This window comes from Nylanderia fulva, unplaced genomic scaffold, assembly GCF_048542155.1.
Source record: "Nylanderia fulva isolate GAGA-0341 unplaced genomic scaffold, ASM4854215v1 Scaffold286, whole genome shotgun sequence".
In the NCBI taxonomy this organism is placed as follows: domain Eukaryota; kingdom Metazoa; phylum Arthropoda; class Insecta; order Hymenoptera; family Formicidae; genus Nylanderia; species Nylanderia fulva.
Window position 1 is genome coordinate 10,360 of NW_028190354.1, and position 21,132 is coordinate 31,491.

Genomic DNA, 21,132 nt, shown 5'->3' on the forward strand with positions numbered 1-21,132 from the left:
TTTCAACCATTGTAAAGCCTTATACACTTTATTAATATCTACCAAATTTTCCCAAACCACTTTAGATTTCTTGGGTATACCTCGAACGAGAATGTGCAAATCGTGATTCAAATTTATAGGATCTTCCGGAGGACATACTTTATCCAATGTTTCTTGTAAAGGTAGAGGCAAATGAAATGTTCTACCTTTTACTTTGCGGATCATTTGTCTATGCGGTATATGTTTGTTCGAAACATTGCCCATCAATTGCACTACTTGAAAACTGCTCATTCTCTTGATTAACATTATTTCGTAATCATTGAAATCTGACAAAACATCTGGTAATGGTTTTACCGCAAGATTAGTCAAAATGCAAGTAGAAGGCAACACGCCTTTTTGAAATTTACCCAAACAAAGCTTACAAACGAATTCAGTATTATTACTGTGTTCTGTTACGTTTGCTATCAGATCTTTCCAAAAAGATCCTTCTATTGTTTTCTTCAGCTTCTCGAGCTTAGAAACGTCTCTTCTCAAGCATAATTTTTCGCAAGAGATGCAAGGGTGTTACGTCTCGTGGGGTCGCGGCTGCGAAAATTTGAATGCAGAGCTCGGCTTTTTCCACGAGACACGATCGCTATTACGGGTACGCGAATCTATGCGATTCTCCCCGGGGATACCCGCGATCTGAGGTTATTTGCACTGAAACTGAGGTGATCGGATTATTGCGTGGGACCTACCTGTGACTCTACTGTAATAAAGATAGCTTCGTCGATCGCTCTATGCGAAACGTCGTTGGGGTTGCGTAAGTAATCTTCGTACGTAGACTGGCAAAGCTCGCACAAATCACCAATTCGCGTGAGGGTAAGTCGGAAGTTGCAGACTCCGCAATTTATTCCGATAGGTGTTCCGCCTATGATTAGAGTATGCTTCCGAATCCTTGTCCAAAGTAATTTCGAGACTCTAGGTAAGGTGGAATAGCATGAAGTGCAGAGGGCTGCCTTAGTCTCAAAATGGATGTACCCGATACCAATTTGGCAATAGAATAAGGGTTCAAACGGTACAAAGAGATTAACTTCTGGAGGAGGGGTTATACCTCTAAGGGTGAGTGGGCACATTTGTGCTTGTTGCGTCGAATTGATAATGCGTCATTAGCTCGTAGATCTTTGGTGAACCCGGCAGCAATCGAGAAGTCAGTAGTCGTCGGTAAAAGAACGTATGTCGGTATATCGTCGGTAATGTCGGTAAAAGAACGTATGTCGGTATATCGTCAGTAATGTCGGTAAAAGAACGTATGTCGGTATATTGTCGGTAACGTCGGTAAAAGAACGTATGTCGGTATATTGTCGGTAATGTCGGTAAAAGAACGTATGTCGGTATATTGTCGGTAACGTCGGTAAATCGAGAGTGTTCTCAATTGATTATTGTTTAAATGACTACTTTGTTGTACGGATTTACGAAGTTGTTTCTTGAGACACAAAGATTTTTAAGAGATTGAACTATTTGCGTTTTTCCGTGTTAGAATTCCGAGGGTTGCACCGCGTGTGGTGGTCGACCCTAGTTTTATAGCCTGACCCTTTTTTTATAGCTTCCGCAGTGACGATGGAAAAGAGGAAAAATGCGTCGGAGATTTTTCTAGAATGTTCTCTTCCACGTGGTAGAAGCGTCTCTGAATTTGCTAACACGCGCGCTTCCTTAGGTTAACGTGAATTTCACTTACCTTTAGTAGCACTTTCTTGATCGTGTCGGCTCGTACTTGGAGGTAGTGCGTGAGGCGAGGGTCGTTCACTGGGATGTTTGGCGGCGGCAGGCGTCGTGGTCGGAAGGTTATTGGTATGCACCTCCACGGTAGGAGTTCGTCGTTGTTATTATTTTTAATGTTAAAAATGTTCTCGTATTCAGGATCGGCCTGATATTCCATTCCGAGAAATTGAGAATATTTCTCGGTCGCTGATTCACGATAAAGTCGGTTTAGTTTTCGTAATTGATTCTTCCTTCCCGCGCGTCGCGTCTTAGGCATATTGAATTTGATGCATCCTCTGAATGCTTACTCAAATAAGGAAGGTTGATATGCGGCGGACCTCACTATCAGTTCCTTATTTTGGCAATTGCTGAGAATGTTAATTCTAACTGTGATGAGCGGTGGTCCGCTCCAGACACAGTTTTGAATTGTTCTGAATTCAAACGCCGTATGACAGATTTAAGCGCTATCGTGTTTTATCACGGGAGTGGAAGTTTTGAAGAGTACTGAACACTGGTTTTCACACATGAATACACTGATTTATTCGTATAGTAGTACAGAATTCGAGACTAAAACTTAGAATTAGGATTTAGACTTAGACTTAGAATTTAGATTTTAGAGTTAGGATATTATACTTAGAGTTAGAATTTTAGAATTAGAGTTAGGATTTAGAATTTGGAGCTAGAATTTGGGAGTGCGACTGTACTGTTCGGTGTCGCGCAGAGAACTGCCGAAATTCGGGACTGCTCTGAGGTCCTTCGTTTCGGCGGCTCGGGCCTGCGGCGGCCTGGAGAAGGGGAACTCTCCGGAGTAGGGGTTCTCACCGTGGTGGGAGATCCTCCTCCGCTACGAAGCGCCACGCTTAGTTTCTAAGCGGAGTTAAGCGTCATGGCCGGCTTTGGCGCGCTTTTCAAATAGCGTTTAAGGAACTTGGAGTAAACGAAAAAATTTATACGGCCGGACGTGACAACAGACAGTTGACAGATCCCTTCTTAAAACGTTTGGCTGAAAACCTAGAAAAAGAAGACCAAAAAAAATTTCAACTGATAGATGGTCTAGTTTTTAGAAAAGACACTAACAAACACAGGTTTGTGGTACCAGAAGCCATGGTAACAAACATAGTCAGGGTCTACCACGATGATATGGCCCATTGTGGTTTTGAGAAAACTTATCAAGGTTTAGCAAATCATTACTGGTTCCCTTCGTTAAGAAAACTTATACGTAGCCACATTGATAATTGTCTAATTTGTCTTATTTTTAATTCTTCTTCTAATTCCCGTGAGGGCGAACTCCAATTAACTAATACGCCAAAGCGTCCCTTTCAAATCCTCCATTTAGATCACTTTGGACCTATCAAAGAATCGCTAGATGGACAAAAATATATACTAGTAGTGACATTTTCTCAAGATTCACATGGCTCATTGCGTAATTTTTGCTATCCGGAAACAGTCATTAGTGATAGAGGCTCATCTTTCACTGCGTCAGAGTTTATAGACTTTCTTAGAATTTATAATATAAAACATCATCTAGTTGCTGTAACTGCTCCATGGGCTAACGGCATTGTAGAAAGAGTTAATCAATTTCTAAAATCATCCCTTAGAAAACTCATAGATGACTACGAGTGTTGGAATATACACTTAAATACTGTGCAATACGTGATAAACAATACATTTCATTCGTCTTTAAAAGCTTCCCCCTCTAAAGTTCTTCTTGGTATAGAACAGCGTAATAACGCTGACATTGAGTTAGTGGATTTTCTGGATGTAATTGCTAAAAACGAATTAGATTTCCAGAAAGACAGAGAGACCTGTCGTGAAGTAGCAGTAGAAGTAGCATTAACATGATTAAAAAATATAATAAAACCTACTATGATAAAAGACATAAAAAACCGACTAAATACAATGTTGGTGATCTCGTTATGATTAAAGACTCCACTGTAAAACCAGGAGAAGACAAAAAACTCAAATCTCAATATAAAGGAACATATCGTATTGCTAAAATATTAGATAAAAACAGATATGTAGTCCAAGACATACCGGGATATAATGTCTCGTCTAAACTGTTGTGTGCCTCGGGAGAGACACTTAAGGGTCGCGCCAAATTGGGATGGGAATCCGGGGCGTCAGGACTTGTCGGGTGTTTGTAGAGAAATGCACTACACTTTTTGTATTAAAATTCTTTATTCAACTTCAACCACTTGGTCTTTATTTTATTTCACTATTAATACACTGAAGCTTTACGAGTGTGCGGCACTGACTTTATATTACTCCGCGTATCGCGCACAACTGCGAGTCGATGCTAAGTGCGCGCGCGGTTAGCGAGATCGTGGTTAGAGCGATTATTTGTGTCTGCGACTGAGCGAGCTGTCGCGTCTCTACTCTCTTTTTATATCGTTGTTTTTTGGAGTTTTCCCGATCGGAAGGGGTGCCTGGCAACAAGGTTTCCCCGGTCGAGAATCTAGGTGCAAGCGAAGCAGATTCAAAGTCCTTCTGCTTTGCTTGCACGTTGACCAATTTCTGTTCCGCGTATATCTCGCATTGTATGCGTTTTTAACGCGGTCATTATCTGTCGTAATTCTGATTTCGCGTATACCTCGCATCGTATGCGCTTTTTAACGCGGTCATTATCTGTCGTAATTCTGATTCCGCGTATACCTCGCATCGTATGCGTTTTTTAACGCGGTCAGTGTCTGTCGTAATTGCGGATGCAATACGAGTACCCATTTCTTAATATTAGTTAACTTTTAATAGTTATATCTATTGTATATCTTTGGGGGATATAACAAAACCATATGATTCAATATTGTCTACGGATCGAATCAAACCCTGGACAAAAGCGATTCCAGAAACCTAGTCGTTGTATATACTACTTGTACATTACCAAGTATTGTTACAACCAGCCCCTCTCCCACCTATATTTTTCCCAGCGTATTGCTTGCGCGCCTTAGTGTAAGTCCAATCCCGGCGTGTTGCCTAGAAAAATAAGTAAACACTAGATACTAGACATTAGACGCTAGACTAGAAGGTAAGCTTATTTATCTACTATATGGGTCTCGTATGTGTAAGCATCATATGTATGAAATGTATCTTTTTCAGATAACACGATTATCATTTTTGATTAAAATGGGAAGAACATTAATACTTTTCCATGTAGAGATTGTGATATTTAGTAAAACAGATTATTTTTTACATAACGGTGAATATACACAATGTTTATCAATATTAGTTTATAAACTAGTATATATGCAATAGGTTTATTTATTATTGGTACATTCAAGTTTTTTGTATTTATACTAGATTTATAATTATTAGAAATTATCTTGTCTTTATGTATTGTATTTCTATATTAGTAGGTCACGAGTATTTATCTTTCACAGAAATGGATCAATATTCTATAAATATTCTGTTTTTACATCTGTCTTTGTAAATATTAATTGTCAATAATATAAAACATTAAAATCTAATAATATCTTAAATATTAAGGTCTTCTTAAATAAGCAGAAGTCATATTGAGTTGATATCTAGAAACGCAATACATAAAACTGAAAACATTTCGATCATAGATTTTATAAGTGTGTTAAGCTAGTATTATCACAGTCTGTTCAGTTGCTATATATTATACTACTATAATATATACTATTATCATATGTACTATTGTAACATGCATTTCTTTATGGTTATTACATTTGATATTGATAAACCGATTATATCCATCGACGAAAATGGAAATCAGGACAAAACAAAAGCAAGAAAGACAAACTGCGACAATCAAATTACTGATCTTTTAACATCTTTTGGTAAGTTTAGCTACCGTTTATAATATGTATATAATCGACTCTATCTTTAAAGGAAATGTTAATGTTTCAATATTTTGTAGTATCTCTTTGTGTTAATAAGATATGATGAACTGTTGATTTTATATGGAAATAAATTGTACATGAAGTATAAGTCGCAACATCACCATGATATCATTCATGCTCAATATAATTATATTTACAAATAAGTAGTATATATTATGTTGCGAACGCGCGGCTTGAACCGTGGTCCGACACGAAGCTGCGACGAACGAGCATGCTCGGCCTTTTTAGGGCCGCGTCTCGCGCGCCGCCTCTCAAATCCTTTACTCCTTTTTTTTATTGGAAAGAAATCATAGGAATCTCATGAGAGATGTGATGGATGGACAATAGGATAATTGTAGAGTGGACTGTATCTTAATAGGGTGATCGCGCACCCATGTGTGCGCTGAGATTGATGATTTACGCAGGAGGCCGAATTGAAAAAGAGTCTTGAAGTTGATGAACAAAACAGATCAATTTATTATATCACACGTCAGAAAGTCACCTGGACTTGACACAAACAAACCAAAGAAAAAACAAAAACTCGATATGAGAATCGAACGCGTTTGCTGTACGCGCAGCAAATTTACATTTGACAATTGATCACTTATCGAACACCTGATTGTGTATCACGCGTCGCACAAAACAATTATTCGTGTCGAAGCTCGCGATCACAAGAAAGAAAACTGTTTGTTCGATATCGATACCAAAGTCTTTTGTCGCAAGAAAAAACAATGTCCTATTTGAAAGTCACGATCGCGGATCGTACAATAACAAATTTGTCCTCTTGTGGACGACCCTTATAATTTATCGAAAACGCGCACATATGATTTGACGCGACTCAATAATTGTCTTCAATTATGTGACATTCAATCCTCCAGCAGGATCCGAATGCTCGTAATGTTCGATCACGTGCATTTATATGCAATTAACTATCACACAAAATCCTCCAGAAGGATTCGAATATTCGCAGGAGTCGATCACGTGTACGCAGCGTGCACAATACGACGGCGAATTCGTCGCGACGGCGTACTACGACAATTGTGAGAGAGAGCGCGGGAGAGAGAGAGAGAGAGAGAGAAAGAGCGAGAGAGAGAATGCACGACATGCATTCACCTATACACGAATATCGCAGTGAATCCTCCAGCAGGATCCGAATACTCGTTATGTTCGATCACGTGCACGTAGCATGCACGAGACAATGGCGATTTCGTCGCGAGAACGTGTATGTTGCGTCGCGAACGAGATCCGATTACCCGTTAACTTTTCACTCTCGATATGTCACAAAATACCGCGCAAATCTGTTCGTATTTGTCGCGATAATACATTCACGCACTTATTACACCGTAACGCGAATTCTTTAGTCTGACTTGCGACCAACGCCGGCTCTCTCTCCGCGACGACTGTTTCCGACGGAATGCTACCCTCATCGATCACGCTATCGACCGCCTGATCGCGAGGGGTACACGCGGAACGCGCTAATTGGCCGAAAATTTGCTTCCGCGGCGCTTCCCGCGGTGCGTGCCGCGAGGTGCTGCCGTGTTAGGCCTGCGGCAATTGCTTTTACCTAAATTCTCGACTGATCCGTGAATTTTCGTTTAATCGAGCGCGGCAAATTTTTCTCAATCCTAAACATATTACTTGTAAATAAATTTTGATTAACTATAAAGTTAACAGATTAATAAATTTTTTTGCCACATTAACGTATTAATATTAATAAATCGCGCTAGCTATATTTCAAGTAATAAAACAATCTGTATTAGTCAATAAATAGATTTTTAGTCAAATCTACTCTCACTTTTCGGTTGATAAAATAGAACTAGCATCTTCTTAATGAATATCTATACATATACATATATCATGCTTTTTAGATGTTGAGAATGAAGAAAGTGGATCAGAGTATTTACCGTCAGAAGATGATCAAAATTCAAATAATAATGATGATGATAAAACGCAACACATACAAAAGTCAATAGCAAGCTTGTCTTCAATATCCAGTTTAGATGCCACAAAAATGAATAATGGCACATCAATATGTGATGACGAAAAGATGCATGTAGAAATTTCAAATGCAAAAAATATTAAGCAAAATTATTGCATATTCTGCTCAAAGTTACAGACACAACTAGTGCGACATTTAGAAAAAGTACATCGCAATGAGTCAGATGTAAAAAAATTTGCTGCTTTACCTAAAAGAAATCCTGAACGAAGAAAAATTATTGATACGCTACGAAAAAATGGCACTTTCAAATTTAATACAAACTCCGAGTTAGATAGATAGATATGTTTATTGCTGCTCTAATTAAAGATTACAAGGCGCTTTTTTCTTGTTTAAAAGAGCGGTCCCAAACCTTTATACCTCCATTTACATTCCAACCTTAATCTATAACTTAATCCTACAACTTAAATCTATTTAATTTAATCAATTATATATATAGTCATATATATAGACATAAAAATTGTCACGCCGCTCGCTTCGCCGTCTACCATGCCTTTTCTCGCCTTTCCACCTTACCTACTTTCTGCCTGCTCTTCCACACACACGACCCTTTTACCCTGGCCTTTCTTATCCTACGTTTTCTTATATACTATTTTCGCAATCTTATGTACTACTTAACCTAAGTGGGACCTCCGCTTCTGGTTACTGTTACCCTTTCTCATTTCTTTCACTCGTTTCCTCTCTCTCCCTCTCTTTCTCTCTTCCTCTCTCTCTCTCTCTCTCCTTCTCTCTCCCTTCTCTCACACACACCCTCTTCCACTCTCTCTTCCCTCATCTCTTATCCTCCCTCTTCCCCCTATCCTCCTTTCCCATCCTTCCCATCCTCCCCTTCCCCCACCCCTCTTGCTTTCTCTAACCTTTTAAGCCACGTTTCTCCTTCCCCCTCCTCTCCTAACACCTCTTTCACCATTTCCTGCTAGCTCTCTTCCCTTCCCCATTCCATGCATTCCTCCCACACATGCTCCCACGTTTCCACCCCTCTCCCACACATTCTGCACTTCCTATCCTTCTCTTTTCCCAATATTTATTTCCCCTCATTTCATTCCCCGATCTATACCTTGCTATTTTCCTCCATCTGTCTTCCGTCCACCCCTTCTTCAGATAGCCCGGTATTCCCTCCCCTTTAACTTGCTTGTACCATCTATTGTATTCCGACTTTTCCATTTTTTCTATCCTCTCTTCCCTCTGCTCCTTCCTTTCCCAGTCCTCAACTTCTTTCCATCTGAACTCCCCTTTTTCTCTTCTTTCCTCTATCTCCCTTAATTCCATCCCCTTACCCTCAAAGAAATCCCTCCTTTCCCTCTCCCAATCTGACAATTCTCCTCCTTTCTTTGCCCCTTCTTTGATCTCCCCCAAACATAACTTTTGCCAACCACCCTCCCTTACCCTCCTCTAGTCTCTTCTCATACCCCCACGCCCTTCTTCCCATTCTTGTCCTTATCTTTTCCCTCTGCAGCTCCTCCCTTACCATATACCCAGGCGTTCCCCAATCCACTCCTAACATCCATCTCAAATACCTTTCTTGTATCCTTTCCAATCCCTCTCTCTCTTCCCACCCCCATATCTCCACCCCATATCCTAAAACCGTCCACACTAATGCATCAAATAGCCACATCCTCCTCCCCCAATTACTACCAAATCTCCTCTTACCTATCCCCCATACTTGTCCCATAGCTGCTGCCCCTCTCTTTATCCTGTCCCTTATCTGTCCTTCTTGCCTTCCATTCCTTTGTATTATATATCCTAGATACTTATACTTCTTAACCTCCTCTAATTTTTTTCCTTTCCAGATTCAGCTAGCCTTTTTTAACCTCCCTCCACCTTTCCTGCACCTCATCATCTTCGACTTCCTCTCATTCAATTCCAGTCCCTTTCCCTCCAGATATCTCCCTAATCTTTCCATCGTGCATCTCATCCCCTCCTCATCTTCTGCCATCAATACCACGTCATCCGCGTACGCTAACGTGTAGACCTTGCCCTCCCCTAGCCTCACTCCTCCCCATCTTCCTTTCCTCATCTCCTCCTCCATGTCCACCATCAACATATTAAAGAGAAGAGGACTCAGAGGGCATCCCTGTCTCACCCCCCTCCTCGTCCAAAACTTTTCCCCCACCTCTTTCCCTATTCTAACCCTGAATCCTATTTCTCCTAACACTTCCTCACATCTCCTCACCGTCTCTTCCTTCACCCCCCTCCCTCTTAACGCTGTCATCAACTTCACCCTGTCCACCGAATCAAACGCCGCTCTCAGGTCCACAAAAAATAGCACCATTTGTCTTCCTTTCCTGTTTATTTGCCTGTTTATCAAATAATTCAGAACATAGATATTATCCACCGTTCCCATCCCTTTTCTGAACCCAGTTTAATTCGGTGGTAACATCCCTCCTTCCTCCACCTCTCCCATCAATCTCTCCGCTAACACCGACGCATACACTTTGTATAATGACGGTGTCAACGTTACCCCCCTATACTCTGAAACCTCCCTTCCCTCTCTCCTCTTCAAAATTGGCACCACCAGCCCCTCACTCCATTCCCCAATCCACCCTTCCCCCTTCCATATCCTATTGCATATCTCCCATACCCACTTCTCTATTCCCTCCCCTCCATATTTCCACACTTCTTCCGGTATCTCATCCACCCCCACCGCCTTTCTTTCCTTTATCCTGCTTATCCTCCTAATTTCTCCCTTTTCTATCTGGTCTTCTTCTCTCCCCTTCTCCATCCTATTTCCTCCCATTGCTACTCTCGACTCTACCCCCCCTAATAGCTCCCTAAAATGTTCCACTCTTCTATCTCAATTCCTCCTCCCATTTCTTCTTTACCTTTCCCCCTTTCCCTCCTAACCACCTCCCATACCTGCCCCTTTGTCCTCGCTTCCATTGCCTTCCTTGTCCACTCCACATTCTCCTCCTCTTTCTTCTTCCTACATAATCTCTTGTACTCTTTTTTTCTTTTTCTGTATTTTTCCCCTTTCCCTTCTATCCTCTTCCACCTTTTCAGTTCCTTTGCCACCTCCCCCTTCTCTCTTCTACACTCCCTGTCAAACCACCCTCTCTTTTTCTCTCTTTTCTTCTTTCCTTCCCCCTCTTTCCCCTTGTCTAGCACTTCCTGTATCTTCCTTTTCTTCTCCTCCCACTCTCCCTCCACCCCTTCCTCTTCTTGTTCATCCCTCTGCTTCTCCCATATTTCCCCTATCCTCTCCCTAAATTTCTCCTTCCCTTCCTTCGTCCAGTTCCATCTCCTTTTTCTCTTTATCCCTTTTCCTTTCCCTCCTCCTCCTTTCCCCCTGAGCCATATTACCACCGGCATGTGGTCCGAGTCTACTCTTTCTCCTATCTCTAACTTCGCAATTTCCTCCCTTACTTCCTCATTCCCTATTACGTAATCAATTACCGACCTCCCCTTCGGCCCCATATACGTCCACTCCCCTTCCTCATCTCCTGCTACTTCTCCATTCATTATCGCCCACCCCCTCTCTTTCAACTTTTTCACCATCCTTCTCCCTTCCCCATTTATCTTTGTATCTTTTGATTTTTTCCCCTTTCCCTCTCCTCCCTCATCCTCCCCCATCACTACTCCTCCCCCTAAATTTCCCGTTCTTGCATTAAAATCCCCCCCTACTACCGTTCTGACCCTGTCTCCCTCTTCCTCCATACACTCGTTCATCTCCTCTAGTTTCTCCTCCAAATCTCCGTTAATGTACACTCCCACCATCTCTCCCCCCTCTTTCTATCATCATCTCTAACATTCCCCCTTTATCCGTTCTACCCTTTCCTTCTATTCTTATCCCTTTTCTTACCCCCATTATATTTCTACCCATTGCCCTTCCTTTCCTACTCTTCTTCTTCGCATATTGCACCTCCCACTTAAATCCTCCCGGCGTTTTCCCTTTTAATTTTTCCCATCTTTTTTCATCCACCCATGTGTCTAAAAAAAACATTACATCCCATTCCCCTATTGTTTCCCAGAAATCCGCGTCCTTATTTTTTAGACCCGCCACATTCCAATATGCCATCTTCCATCCTTCCTCCCCTCCTTCTTTCTCCTTTCCTTCTTTCCCGCCTCTTCCTATCTCTTTACCTCTCCCTTCCCTCCTCTCTCCTTTTCTCTTTTTCACCCTTCCTTTCCCATTCTTTCCCTCCCCCCTTTCCCGTCTCTTGTGTTGTCTCCATCTCCTTTCCTTCTATTTTCCCCCCTCTGGTCTCTTCCCTTCTCTCATCCCCTGCTCCCTCTTCCTTTATTTCCTCTTTCATCTCGTCCCACCTCCACCATTTACCCTTCATCCAAATTCTCCCATACCTTACCCATGCTCTCCTTCCCTCTCTCTCTTCCCCTCTTGCCATCTCTCCTAATCTCCACATCATCCTTCTTTCCTTCCACGTTAGATCTTCCTCAATCCTCTCCTCCCTTCTTCTCAATCTTCTTTTTTTTCCATTATTTCTCTTTTAACTTCCATATCTCCCACCCTTACTAATACTGTACTTGTCCCGTCCCTTCTCTCTTCCCCTATTCTCCTCACTTCCTCTACTTGCCCCCTACCCCTATCTCCTTTAATAAACTCTCTACCTCCCCTTTCACCCCCCTTCTCCTCCCTTAAATCCTTTAATTATAACATTCCTTCTCTTTTCTTCCCTTTCTTTTCTCTCCCATTTCCATTCCATCCTATTAATCCTATCTTCCATCCCCTCAATCTCCTCTCCCTTCTCCTCTTTCCCTCTTCCCTCCTTCTTTCCCATCTCCAATTCTTCCATTTTTTTCCCCCATCTCCTTAATCCTCTTCATAAACTTCTCCCTTTCCCTCCCCCACCTCTTCTCCCTCTCCTCCATTTTCTTCTTTAACCCTCTTACCTTCTCTCTTATTTCTTCCTGTCCTCTTATTCCCTCCTTAATCTCTTCTCTAATCTCTCTTCTTATCTCCCTCATTTCCTGTATTATCTCTTCTTTCCATTCCCTCCCCATCTCTATTATCGTCTCCCCTATTTCTCCTGCCTCCTCTCTGCTTTCTACCTTTGGCGATCTTATCACCTTTTTGCTTTTTCTAAACGCCCACTCTAAATCCCTTATCTCCTCTCTCTCCTTTCTTAATCTTACTTCCTCTAATTCCTCATTTTTCCTTTTCAACACCTCCTCTGCCGTCCCTGTGCTCCCTCTTCTCTCCCATTTTTCCGCCTTCTTTATTCTTTCTATCTCCTCCATTTCTTTTCTTTCCATCACTCTATGCCTATGATATACTCTATGCCTAATGACTTCCTCTATACCAACGATTCGTTCCTCTGCTACTAGTGACTTTCTCCGCACTTACACCTGTCCCCTTTCTCTCCACTCCTTCTACACCTGCTCTCCCTCTTCTTAGTTCCTTCCTATCCCCTCGTTCCCCTTACCTATCTTCCTAAACGCTGACTCACTCTTCCTGCCTCACTTCTCTTCCTTCTCACTGCTCTATTCCCTTCTTACCCCACTTGCTTGCATTCCCCTTGCATTCCCTATCTCCAGCCTCTCACTCTCTCACTCTCTCTCCCCCTTTCTCTCCCTCACTCCTCTAATACTTCACTTAGAATCACACACCGACAACACTTCAACCTTCTACCACGTAACCGGAAACGGAAGTTTACAAACTCCGAATTAAATAATGGACAACTCATAGTATGTCGGCGTCCTAATGAAAAATATAAAAAGACCGCTAACAATTTTATTGCTTGCGCTAAATGCAAGGGCTTTTTTTTCAAAAAATACAATTCGCCATCATTCCCGAAGTTGTTTTGGAACAAAATTTACAAAAAATAAATGTATTATGGTGATGGGTAGAAAGATTACATGTAGATTACATTCATCCGCAAGTGAATTTTTAAGGAAAACAGTTTTTCCAATCCTGCGGAAAGATGAAGTAATTCGTGCTATAAGATATGATGAATTGTTGATTTTATATGGAAATAAATTGTGTATAAAGTATAAATCACAACATCACCACGATATGATTCGTGCTCGATTACGTCTTCTTGGTCGTCTCCTCTTGGCGATGAAAGATATAAATGAAAATATCGAAAGCTTTGAATCCATTTATAATCCCAAGGTATGTGATGACTGCATGTGTGCAATTAATATAGTTGCAAAATATAATTCTGAAACAAAAATGTATGAAACGCCTGCAGTAGCAGCAAATTTGTCAACGTTATTGAAACATATTGGAAATATCCTTATTATAGAGTGTATAAAAAAAGGAAAATGTCGAAAAAAAAGACAAGTCAAGGATTTTTTAAAATTACTAGTCGTAGACATCGGAACAAGCATCAATACAACTGTTGTAAAAACAAACGGCTCACAAAAGGCGTAAAAAAATTAATCTTCTAACATTAGAAGATATTCGAAAATTATACAGTCATTTAGAAAAAAAACGATCTGATGCTTAAAGAAACTATACCAATCGTTTTCTTATTGCCACTGGATTTCTTTGGCTGAGGCAACACTAACTTCCATACATGTGTTCAATAGACGTCGAGCAGGAGAAATTGAAAGAATTTTGATAGAGGACTTCAACAGCTATGAAAAATTAAATAAAAATATGCATAGTGATATGTATCAATCGTTATCTACAGAAAATAAGAAAATTGCTCAAAAATATGTAAGATTTTGCATAAGAGGCAAATTAGGACGTACAATCCCTGTTCTGTTATCAAACGATTTATTTCAAAGCATTACTTTAATTTTAAAGTTTCGGAAACAAGCTGGAGTATCAGAAAAAAATCCATATGTTTTTGGATTTAAAGGGAAATAATAAAGAAAGGTATAAGTATCTCAGAGCATGCGCGTTACTACGAAAATTTGCAGAAGAGTGTAATGCCAATCAATCTTCCATTTTGCGTGGTACAATACTAAGAAAGCATGTAGCTACATATTGCATCCAATTAAATCTAAACGATATCGATATTTCGGATCTGGCTATGTTTATGGGCCATTCCGATAAAATTCACAAGGATCATTATAGGCAACCACTGGCTAGTAGAGACATATTAAAAATATCACAATACTTGGAAGCAGTACAAGGTAATACAAATAATTCGGAAGTGGATTCAACAGATAGCAATTCCGAAAATGATGAGGTATTAAAAGAGAATAGCTGTATTAACAATGATACAGCAGAAAAAAAAGATATATCTACAGGTAATTTTTTCTATATTTCCCTTTTGCATTCTTAAACTTATATTTTATATTTTCTTTATATGTACTTTTATACTATTACTTATATCTATTTTAATATAACATACATTATTTATTTCAGATAATTTAAACATTTCTGATAATTTAAAAATTTCTGATAATTTAAACATTTCTGATAATTTAAACATTTCTGATAATAGCAACATTCAGGACAAGCAAAATAATAATAAACGCAAACGATCTAGTGAGTATTTTCCATTAATTTATTAGATATTTTAAAAGCATTGGCAAAAGGAAACAGCATTACAGGCATTTTCTAAATATATGGAGAAACTGAAATCACCATCTTTAAAAGATATTCAAACAGTAAAAAAAAATATACATTGCTTGCTAAACGCACTTTGCCGCAGATAAAAACGTGGCTTCATAATCAACAGAAAACTATACAACAACGTAAGTATTTATTATGTTAATAATTATAAATACTTTAAAAATTAAAACACATATTTGAAGATTGTAACAAACAAAATATAAAATGTTTAGTTTTTTTTTTAGAAGGATGAAAGCTTTCAAATATTTTCATTATTTCAATTTTTATGTATTGCAGAGTTGTCATAAGTTCAATGCGAATATTCTAAAGAATACGTTCTAATAACGTTTACAAGGATCTTTTCTATTTTTTTATATTGTTTAAAAGTAATTCTGTTTTTATGTTGTTTTAACAATGTAAATAGCGAAAGATTACTAGATTACTAGATTCAACAAATTACTTTATTACGAAATGCTAAGATATTGATAATTAAGATTTTAATTTAGTAAGCGTAAGAAGTATATTGCATTCAGCATCTTAATAAGAATACAAATAAGTGTGCAATTATAAAAGTATAAATTTTTTGCAATAATGGAACTAATTTAGTTTATCTTTCAAGTGGCGCTACGGAGATAACCTCTGGAGGAGGGGTTATACCTCTAGACAGAAACGGGCACATCGGCACGTGAGAACCCTTGAGTTAGCTGTCGTTTATTTAAACTATCTAGTCGTAAAAAGAATCGCGCTGTTATTCTAGATTTTAGGAAAATCGGAATATTTTATTCTTCTGCGTTTCGTATTACAAAGCGAAGGGTTGCAGCGCACGTGGTGGTCGACCCTATTTTATGACTGACCCTTTTTTTAGTTTTACGACTGACCCTTTTTTCCTAGTTTTACGACTGACCTTTTTTTCTAATTTTACGACTGACCTTTTTTTCTAGTTTTACGACTGACTCTTTTTTCTAGTTTTTTCGACTGACCCTTTTTTCTACTTTCGTAGTAAACGCTCGAAGGAAAAAGAATGCGTAGGAGATTTTTTCGAATATTCCTTTCCACGTGGCGGTAGCGTCTCTAATTTTATTTAACATGCGCGATTTCTCAAATTAACATGAATCTCACTTACCTTCAATAATGTCTCCCTGATAGCGTCGGTTCGCTTCTGCAGATAGTGAGTGCAATGAGGGTCGTCTTCCGGGATGTTTAGTGGCGGCAGGCGTCGTTGCAGGAAAGTTATTGGCACTGGGTTCCACGGCAGGAGCTTGTTGTTGTTATCATTGTTTATATTGTTTTAATGTTAAAAATCTTTTTGTACTCAGGATCGGCCTGGTACTCTACGCCAAGAAACTGAGAAAACTGTTCGGTCACAGATTTCCGATAAATACGATTTAGCTTGCGTAATTGATTTTTCCTTTCCGCGCGTCGCGTCTTAGGCATGGTGGACTCGAACTGGAGACATTCTCTGATCAATCGCTTCAATAAAGAAGATCGATGTGCGGCGGACCTCACTATCGGTTCTTTGTTTTAGCGTGTAAAGAGGATGTTAATTCGGGCTGTGATGAGCGGCTGTCCGCTCCAAGCACAGTTTGAATTGTTCCGAATTCGAAATACAATACCGTGTTGCAGATTTTTGTTACTAGCGTGTTTTATTGAAAAAATGGAATTTGTAAAGAAATATATTAAACACTTATTTCACAAGAACACACTGGTTTATTATAAAATAATACAAGGTATATTTAGAATAAAATTTGAAGTTAGGACTTAAAGTTAGAATTAAAATTAAATGTAGAACTTATACTTTTAGAGTTAGATTTAAGATAGATTTAGGATTAGAGTTAGATTTAGAAAAGCAAGTGTATTGCTTGGAGTCACGCGATGAACTGACGAAATTCAGGACTGCTCTGAGGTCCTTCGTTTCGGCGGCTCGGGCCTGCGGCGGCCGAGAGAGAGGGTACTCTCTAGAGTAGGGGGTCTCGACATGGTGGGAGATCCCGAGGCGCTACGGAGCGCCACGCTTAGACTCTAAACGGAGTTAGGAGTCATGGCCGGCTCTGGGCGCTTTTCAAACAATGTTTGATAGATTTAGAGTTTATTCCTTATAAACGGAAAAAAAATTATGTACTGTCACATCCGGCCTTACAAATTTTTTCGTTTCTTAATAAATAAAACTAAAGTTCATTAAAGGCTGTTTGAAAAGCGCGCCAATGCCGGCCATGACTCCTAACTCCGCCTAGCAACTAAGCGCGGCGCTCCGTAGCGCCTCGGGATCTCCCACCATGGCGAGACCCCCTACTCCAGAAAGTACCCTCTCTCTCGGCCGCCGCAGGCCCGAGCCGCCGAAACAAAGGACCTCAGAGCAGTCCTGAATTTCGTCAGTTCATCGCGTGACTCCAAGCAATATACTTGCTCTTCTAAATCTAACTCTAATCCTGAATCTACCTTAAATCTAACTCTAAAGTATAAGTTCTACATCTAATTTTAATTCTAACTCTAAATCCTAAGTTAAAATCTTATTCTAAATATACCTTGTATTAATATTATTTTATAATAAACCAGTGTGTTCTTGTGAAATAAGTGTTTAATATATTTCTCTACAAAATCCATTCTTTCAATAAAACGCGCTAGTAACAAAAATCTGCAACACGGTATTGTATTTCGAATTCGGAACAATTCAAACTGTGCTTGGAGCGGACAGCCGCTCATCACAGCCCGAATTAACATCCTCTTCACACGCTAAAACAAAGAACCGATAGTGAGGTCCGCCGCACATCGATCTTTTTTATTGAAGCGATTGATCAGAGAATGTCTCCAGTTCGAGTCCACCATGCCTAAGACGCGACGCGCGGAAAGGAAAAATCAATTACGCAAGCTAAATCGTATTTATCGGAAATCTGTAACCGAACAGTTTTCTCAGTTTCTTGGCGTAGAGTACCGAAATTCCATGGTCCGTTTCAGGTCGGTAAAGTACTATCCCCCGTAGTGTATGAGCTGAGAGACCCGGAGGGAAATCCTATGGGTAAAGTCCATGTAAAAGACCTTAAAGCCTATCGCCCTCTTAATTTTAAATAAGTTATCCCGTTATCCCGCTTCATCATCATGGACCAACGCTGGCGGGCTTTCAGGTTCCGCCATGCGGGTACCATCCACTCCGTCCACGAGGCGAGTCCGGCATTTTGGGCGGAATTCCGCGCCCTGCTGAGCGGTCCAGAAGAGGCCGAAGGGCCCTGTTCCACCCATTGGGTACCGCCGGCGAGGAGAGACCAAGCCACTCAGACCAGCGGCTCTCCGTACTTGAGGGACATCCTGGAGGATGTGTTCAGAGTCGAAGCAGACCCTCAGGAGCGCGGGACGCAAACCAGCCCGGTCCCCCTTCAGGATACCGCTACGCAAACAGAGAGCGTAGCCAACGCTATCGCCGAAGCGGTCTCAGGTCACACCATCGACCGGGGCACCTTCACGGATCCCGACCCGCTCGTCCCGCTCGTCTTCGACGCTCTGCGCTACGCGACCCGGGGACGCGGGCGCATACTGGGCTCACCGATTGGGATGCCCCGCCCGGGACACTTTGATAAGGAAATACAGACGGAGGACCCGGCCACGCGCTCAACCAGCCGCGGCCCGCAGACGCCCACACCGGACGAACCGCGACCCCGGTCACCCCAGCGGCGCTGCTGGAACTGCCAGGCGACGGGACACCGATACACCGCCTGCCCGGCACCCCGACAGAGCAGATACTGCTACGGTTGTGGTCGGCGCGATGTCGACGTGCAGATCTGTCCCGACTGCGGCCCGGCCTACAGAGATCTGGGCGCCTATCATCGGGGCCGAGGACCGTCCAAATGGGACCCCGCATAAATTTATTTTTTCTTTTTTTTTCTTTTTTTTGTGTTTTTTTTTGTTTGTTTGTTCCGTCGCCCCGAGGATACCAGTCTTTTTTGTTCCTCCCTCGAGGTACCGGAGGACCTCTGTTTCCGTTCCCGGTAGTTAATATGTAACCCCCTACACTGGTCGAATAGAAAGATTGCAGGTTCTAATTTACGTTTTTATTTCACACACCTTTTTTTTTTTTTTTTTGATTTAGCGATACGGCGCTGGGCAGGGGAATCCATCTTACGGATACCGATGGGGCCGATCTCCATGCGGTTATGTGGTGACTCCTCCGGTCGTAACCCCGCATCCCGCGTGGTTGGTCGGAGCTAGCCTCCGATCCCCCACGCGGGACGGACAGGTCGCGACCGGCCCTACCCACTAAACCCCTGCCCTTGACCAGAAGGCATTCCTCCTTCCTGGTCGATGTTGGGCCCGGAAGAACTGCTGTCGGCATTACTTTCCCGGGTCCAACCCAGCTTCGCTTTCGCGATAACATCCTCACGGTAGCCCTCATGGTTGTGTCTAACCGTGCTTACACACGTACACACATTCATACCCTTTTACACATCTGTACACATACACACATATATGCTAATACACACACACATGCATACACATACACACATATATCTCCACTCACACATTATTGCATATATACTCGCGCGACGCACCTCATGCACTCACACGAATACATACACAGACTCATTCCTTAAGATAATAATAACACATATGTACAGGACAAGCAAGCACATTGTGTATGCCTTTGTTCATGGAAGTTGGTAATGGTAATGGTACCAAAACTACCCCAACCATCTTTCCTTGTATGCTTGGGTTAGATTATTGGGTGAAAGGACACCAACCATCTATTTGAAGCCATCCTTGGTTGGTTAGAGCTTCCATGGCGATCCTAACGTCTCGCCAGGGCTCTATTTGCCTCCTTTTTGAGCTACTACCTAATCCAAGGATTAGGTCGTCCCTTTTATGCGCTTCCTCACGGTAATGGGTCATCCAAGGACGACGTTGATGATGAGGAAGTGGCGATTTCCTCCTCGCTAGAGTCTGAACTGGAAGGGGGTGGGATTAAGGCGTCTCGTGCCTGTCTCTCTCTCTCCTGGTTCTTTTTTTGGAGCAAGACCGTCTCCGTAAATTTAGTCATGGCTCTCCAGGCGTCTTCATCCGAGGTGATGGCCTGCACCACTTTGTCCATACCTAGGTCGTCTCCAATGACGGCTTTCAGGGCTTCTATTTCAGCGCTCCATTTACCACAGTCCTGTAAGGTATGTTCCGCACTGTCGATGCTGTTTCCAGAGCAGTGCTCGCATACTGGAGATCCCATTTTGCCTATACGATATAAGTATGAGGCAAAACAGCCGTGACCCGTTAGTATTTGGGTCAAGTGGAAGGCCATGCTTCCATGTCGGCGGTCCAACCAGGCCCGTATGTTGGGCAAAATTGCGTCTCTAGTACGAATACCGGCGACCATTGGCCTTTGTGTATATATTTTCCACTGCCTGCGCATAACTAACGCCTCTGACTCTCTGATCTCGTTTGCCATACTTGATGTCCAGTCGCTAAGTAGTCTTGACTCAGACGTTCTTACGTATACACGTTTCCGCATTGCCGCCAGAAGGTGCAGTGGCGGAATTCTCGCCAGAAGCGATGCTGCGTCAAGTGAGACCATCCGGTATGCAGAGATGACCCTTAAGTTGGTGATCCTCATTAGTCGGTCGAGTTTCTCCCGATTACGTCTTGCGGCTGTTAAGGCATCGCACCATATTGGTGCGGCATAGAGAATAATCGATAGCACGACATTAGCGTATAACCTCCTTTTTGCTTCTCTGGGTCCCCTCAGATTGGGCATGAGTCTGCCCAAGGATTTCGAGACTTTGGAGACTTTAGCTTCCACGTATTCGAAGTGGTCTCTAAATGACATTCTAGAGTCCAATATCACACCAAGATATTTCATCGACGTCTTGGTTGGAATGATCTCGCTGCCGATTGTTACACATGGAAGCTGGTCCGGTTTTCTTCTGCCGTGGAACAGTACCGCTTCGGTCTTATTAACCGATACTGACAGTCCTAATCTTTTGATTCTATTTAGGATCAATGCCGTCTGGTAGTTGGCTCTTGCTATGGCAGTGGAGACCTTATCAGCTGTTGCTAGAATAAGGGTGTCGTCCGCGTAACAAACGGTTCGACACCCATACTCATTGCCTTCTTGGAGGACGCAGTCGTACCCAACGTTCCAG

At 41.7% G+C, this 21,132-nt stretch overlaps 1 pseudogene across 1 annotated transcript; it reads left to right on the top strand.

Annotated features, from left to right (window-relative positions):
• The first annotated feature begins 5,377 nt into the window (after positions 1-5,377).
• LOC146722695 (uncharacterized) lies at positions 5,378-15,324 on the top strand (annotated as a pseudogene). The gene is made up of 5 exons (XR_014924982.1): positions 5,378-5,513; positions 7,424-7,808; positions 13,161-14,664; positions 14,828-15,159; positions 15,314-15,324. The product of XR_014924982.1 is annotated as an uncharacterized LOC146722695 (transcript).
• Positions 15,325-21,132: the final 5,808 nt, after the last annotated feature.